The sequence below is a fragment of the Stenella coeruleoalba genome, assembly GCF_951394435.1.
Source record: "Stenella coeruleoalba genome assembly, chromosome: 2".
Classification (NCBI taxonomy): Eukaryota; Metazoa; Chordata; class Mammalia; order Artiodactyla; family Delphinidae; genus Stenella; species Stenella coeruleoalba.
This window is the reverse complement of record NC_137147.1, coordinates 13,092,190-13,098,189: the sequence shown is the minus strand read 5'-3', so window position 1 is coordinate 13,098,189 and position 6,000 is coordinate 13,092,190.

Genomic DNA, 6,000 nt, shown 5'->3' with positions numbered 1-6,000 from the left:
CAGAAGGGAAGCTGAATCCTGCCGTCAGAATCCTGTTGCATCTGCCCTAGCGGACTTTTCATGGGAGAGCTTCTCAGTGCCTGAGATGCCAGAGAATGGGAGCCCCACCCGGCCCAGACCGGGTATCTGCTTTGGCACCTGCTTCCTGATGGTACCCTCTGTCTATGCCTCACATGCATTGGGGCACCAGCTGGCAAGGTGAGCTTGGCAAGGGAGGAGCCGATAGCCCTCCGTGCTGCTAGCGATTGGTCTCCACACAGAGCGGTCAGACAGCATCCAGCAACTCGAGCCACCCACGTGGGCTCTGTTCAGTTTATAGACCACCTCATAGAACCGTGAGGGTTAAGTGAGACAATCCACAGAAAGCGTGTAGTGTGGTTCCTGCACAAACTAACATTCCTCCTAGAAGTCTACCCTAAGATAGATAATCAGAGATGCTGGAGAAAATGTGTATGTGAGGGGCTAAGAGTGTGGATTCTGGAGTCTGGTGACCTGGGTTTGAAGCTACCACGGAATCACCCAACCGTGGGCAAGTTTCTTCATCTTCTGAAGAAAGCTTCATCCCGCAGCTGTACCAGTATCTGTAGTAATATCATCCAGCTCACAGAGCTGTCATCAGGGTTAGATGAATTCATGCATCTTTTAGTTGTACGTAGATCTTTTAGAACAGTACTTGGTGCACGGTAAGTGCTCAATCAATGTGAGCTAGCATTAATTATTCCATTGTATGTGGTGTGACAGGGTAAGACCCCTTAAATGGCTGATAATAAGGGCCAGGGTTAGATAATAATAATAAGGGTTAAATGTTTGACAGGGCATCCATGTGATGGAAGGTTAGGCTGTCTTTAATTGTTCATGGAGTTTAATGACAAGGGGAAGATTAAGTGAAATGGTGTATAAAGTGTTACATAGAGTATGATTTTACTTTATTAAAAATATACACTCTACAAATGAACTTATTTACAAAACAGAAACAGACTTATGGTTACCAAAGGGGAAAGATGTGGGGAGGAGGGATAAATTAGGAGGTTGGGATTAACATATACACACTACTATATATAAAATAGATAACCAACAAGGACCTGCTGTACAGCACAGGGAACTCTACTCGAAACTCTGTAATAACCTATATGGGAAAAGGATCTGAAAAAGAATAGATGTATATATATCTATAACTGAATCACTTTGCTGTACACCTGAAACTAACACAACATTGTAAAGCAACTATACTCCAATATAAAATGAAAATTAAAAAAATAAAATGCAGTTATCATTCAAAAATATATATACTCATAGGAAATTGCTGGAAGACAATAGGCCAGAATGATGAGAAAGTTAACACTAGATGGTAGAATTTAATGACCTTTACCTTTGTATTCCTGAAACTGTGTGTGGTGGGAGTGGTCAGCAGAAAAATGCGCCCGCCACCCATAAGATGTCCACGCCTGTGAATTTTTCACCTTGCAGAGCAAAAGGAACTTTGCAGAAGTGATTATGTTAAGGATACTGAGATGGGGAGGTGATCCTGGATTATGCACTTGGGCCCAAAGTAATCATAAGGTCCTAACCTGGGAAAGAGGGTGGTGGAAGTCAGGGTTGCAGCAGGTGCTATGATGAGGAAGATCAAAGGTCAGCGCGATTCACTGCTGGCTTTGAGGATGGAGGAAGGTGCCGCAAACCAAGGGATGTGGGCAGCCTCTAGAAGCTGGAAACAGCAAGGAACGGATCCTCCCCTCAAGCCTCCAGAAGGAACACATCCCTGCCAACACTTTGACTTTTGCCCCTTAAGACCCATTGCAGACCTCTGACTTCAAAATTCTAAGAGAATAAATGTGTGTTAAGCCACTAAGTGGCCATTGACTACGGCAGCAATAGGAAACTAACACAGTGAGCATGTATTTTATAATCACACACACACACACACACACGCACACACAGAAAGCTGCTTGTTATTTTTAAAAAGGCAGAGTTATGGGTGAAGCAACTTCATTTCCACAGAGAGCCACGTGCACCTGCCAGGGCAGACAGGAGCTGCCCAGGTTCGAGATGTTAAATACGAGAAAATGAAGTTTGTAAAAATTCTTCAGGAAGTTGAAAGCCTGAAGATTCAAAATACTGTGCTGAAAAGTCATGTGGTTTTTGAGTTCCATCTGATTGCTTAATGAATATTATTGTTTTTAAGACCACGATTGGCTAAATGAAAATATTTGTAAAAACTAATTTAGTAACCTTTGACCAACCCTTGAGAGGATTTCAAGTGGGCCACATCGTTTCAGTTTAGAGAACGCTTTTCATCTTCACATGGTCAGATTGTCAGTTCCTTGCTGACAATTAGACGATAGGCCCCCTTTTGCACACTGCCGGGCCCAGGCATCTAGAGTAAAAAGTGGCAGAACCACAGGCTTCTTGGCCATGGTTTTCCCTCAGGAAGTCTGTACATGATCCTTTTTTAGGCAGAGAACCCCAGACTCCTACCTCTCTCCATGGTGGGGGGCCTTCCCGTCACTCAGTGTCACTGCCTCACAGAAGTGTCCCCTGGCCACCCCATCTAAAGTAGCCATCCACCCATTACTTAAAACTTGCTCCCAGCACTGCCATTTATCCAGTAATTATTTATTTACTGCTCTGTTTGCTGTCTGTCTGCCCAGTCCCCACCTAGACTGTGACCACCTAAGGCCACAGGAGGTGCTCAGAACCTGGTAGCTAACAAAGGGGGATCCGGGGGGGGCGGTCCGCCTTCCCGGCAGGTGTACCTTCCCGGGTGCTGCTGAGGGGCAGTGGGGCTGGGGGCTGGGGCTGAAGCTCAGGCTGGAATCCCCTCCTTCCCACCATGGCCTTGGGGTGCTGCATGGGAGAGCCAGGCTTGGCTCTCACTGGAGAGTAACGATAAGCACAGTGGTGGTGAAAGTCACGTTAACACGGGTACCATCAACGGAGCACATGTGCCTGTCGAGCGCTGTGCTTATGTTACACACACTCTGAATCTTTGCAGTGATCTTGGTCTGCCCATTTGACAGATGAGGAAGCTGAGACTCAGGACGAGTGACGGCTCCCCCGTCCCCCCCACCACAAGGTTCCTCAGAGAATGAGCATCCAGGCCCAGATTCAAAGCCTGGCTGGCCGACCCCACGGCCCGAGCCCTTGGACACAGGCCCTGCTTCAGGCAGCTGCAGACGTGAGCTTCATGGCGCGTGTGGGCAGGGCTGGCTCTCCCCCTCTCCTGGACCCGGGGGCCGAGGAGGCAAAGGTGAGGGAGGCCACCAGCTGCACCCCTGCTGTCCTGGCGCTGTGGGCAGGAGGCCCCCGGCCCAGGCGTCTCATCTCCTCCTCCAAGCAGAGAGGGAATGAAGCGCGGTGGGAATCGCCATGTGGTTGCAAATAGTTCTGTGTGGGAAGAGGGAGGAGGGAGCGGCCTGTCTCCCCAGGGACTCGCCTCACTCCAGGCAGGGGAGAAAGAGGGGCGTCCCTGCAGCGCACCCGGGGCCCAGGCCCCGTGCTTCATCGAGGCTGTATTAACAGGCCCAACGGCGGTGTGAGGGGAAATGTCACCCCTACGTTGAGACAGGAGCTGGAGGTCCTTCTCCACTGGCGGTGACGTGACTGGGCAGAGCTGGGATTCCAGCCAGATCTGTGTGACCCACAGCCCAGTGGTCACCAGGAAAGCCTATTGTCCTCAGGGGGCCAGGGGTCAACCAGTAGAAGACGGGGGAGGCAGGGAGGGCCCTGGAGGCTCTGGGTGGCCCAGCTGGAGCTGCTGCTCCAGGCGGACGGGCAGAAGGCACCCCACGACCTGCCTGCCACCCCCCGTAGCCAGCGTCGCTCTGGGCCTGAGCATCCAGGAGTCGTCCAGCGGCAGCCTGGCTCCCAGGCCCCTCGCGGTGGCCCCACGGGGTGGCCCCTTCCTGGCACCGCACACCCGCTACAGCTGCCTGCTGACTCATGTCTCAGCTGGGAGGGCAGGCTGGCAGGGGGGCCTGTCCCCAGAGAGGGACAGTGACTCAGGGTCACCCCCCGGCAGGCACAGAGCTGGAATGGGTCCCCCAGGGTATGGCCTTGGCGGGGCGGGGTGGGGGTGGGGGTCTCGGCCTGGCCCCCAAAGACCTTCTGGAGGAGCCCCTGCCTGCCTGAGACATTTGCAGGATGTCCTTTTCCTGGTCCCATCTGGCCGTGGAGTGGGAGGAGGCAGCAGGAAATGAGCTGACCTCGAGTGGGAGGAAGGCTGGTGGCAGTTCTGAGGGTCAGTCTCCTGGGGACCAGCCATCCGCTTGTGTGTGTGTGTTGGGGGGAAGGGGGCTGGGGTCCTCACAGCCTGGCACGGTCTGCCCACTGCCCGTCTGCCCCCGGACGGGACTTGAGCACGGCCTCAGGAGCTTGTGGTCCCCTGTGTGGATGCTTCCAGAGCAGGCGGGAGGGAGAGGAACCAGAGGAGGCCTGAGCGGGCTAGCGCCAATTCTACAACTCACTTGGTGCCCCCAGTTGGACATGAGAGGTGGGGGGGTGGGGGGAGGGGGAGAGGGCAGGAAGGAGTTAGGCGGAGGTGAAGGAGGAGGCACTGTGCCGCCTTAGGCTCCCTGTGGGAGAGGCTGGGAGGGCGTGGAAGAGGGACACGGCAGGGCACGGAGTGGCTGGCTCTGCCTCAGAACCCCTCTGCTGCCCCCAAGCCTTCAGCCGAGCCTGCCATCTTACCCCGCGCCGGCGATGCCGGGGGAGCTGAGGAGGGGCCGCTGGGCTGGGGCCATGGCTGAGGTGGGAGTGAGAGGCTGCCCGACGTGCCCAGAGCAGACAGGGTGGAGGGCGAAGATCTCCAGAGTGTGTGAGATGGGTGCCTGGCTAAGGGCAGGACTTCCGGGGGGCAGATGGGATGGGGCATCCAAGGATGGTCATGTGACCACAGAGGAGCTCGGAGTGACCGTCCGGAGGACTCTGGGGGCTGTTCCATGCTGTCACAGACAGGGACACGCACAGGCCCTCTCTTGGGCCATGAACAGGTAAGGGGTCCAGGGGAAGGAGGCCTTGGTTCCCACCTGGGGAGATCCTGAGCTCACAGCCCTCCCTGGTCCTGAGAGTGAACCTGGGACCTGGCCCAGGCCCCAACCTGGCCCTGTCCCCAAGACCCTTCCCCGCTGCTGGTGGTGGGGAGGGCTGGCTCCCTTTAAAGAAGGGCATCCCCTCTCCCCTCACTTCTTCGTCCTCCCCTCCCTGGCCCACCCGCCCTCCCATTCCCTTCCAACTCGGTGGGGAGCTGGAGCTTTCGTGTTCCAGCCATGACCCTAGGACCCAGTCTCCCTACCTCCTCACTCTTTTCCTGAGTTGGCATCATTCTCAGGCAGGCCATCCCACATGGTGCCAAATGGCCACCCGCATCCCCAGGCTGGCATCCTATCAGGATGTCAAACCCAGCAGAAAGAGGTTTTTTCTAATATTTCCATAACACAGGTGCTAGAGGGGCCTCCCATTGGCCAAGTTTGGGCCACATGTCTAAACCTGAACCAGTCACTAAGCTTGGGGGCTGTAAAGTTCTGGACGAAAAGGTCGGGCCCATGTGTTCTTCCTTGAGCCATACGGGTGGAGACTGGGTTCTCCCAAGGGAGATGGGACACTACGGAGGGGACAGAGGGTGGACAGGCAGACAGCAGCCGTCACTAGCGCCCCTGCACAGGCTGACGTGCGCAGGACTCTCCAAGGCAAGGCCCTGACACACAGCCAGCCTGGGAGAGAGTGGCTGGTATGATACCTAGACTATTATCCTTGGGTGGCCCTGGCCTCCTGCCTTCCCGGTCCTGACCTGAAAGGGTCTCTTCCCGCAGTGCTGCACAGGATGGCAGGCTGGCCCTGACCCTCCAGCCAGGGTAGGCTGCTGCCCCTCTGAGCACCTGTCCTTTCCTGCCAGTGTCTCACGTTGCAAATTCCATGACTTATGACCACCCGCAGCTCCAGGTGCTGCCTGGCAGGGCCAGTGCTAAAGTTGGGATGCCTACCTGCTCTGCCTACAGTGAGCTC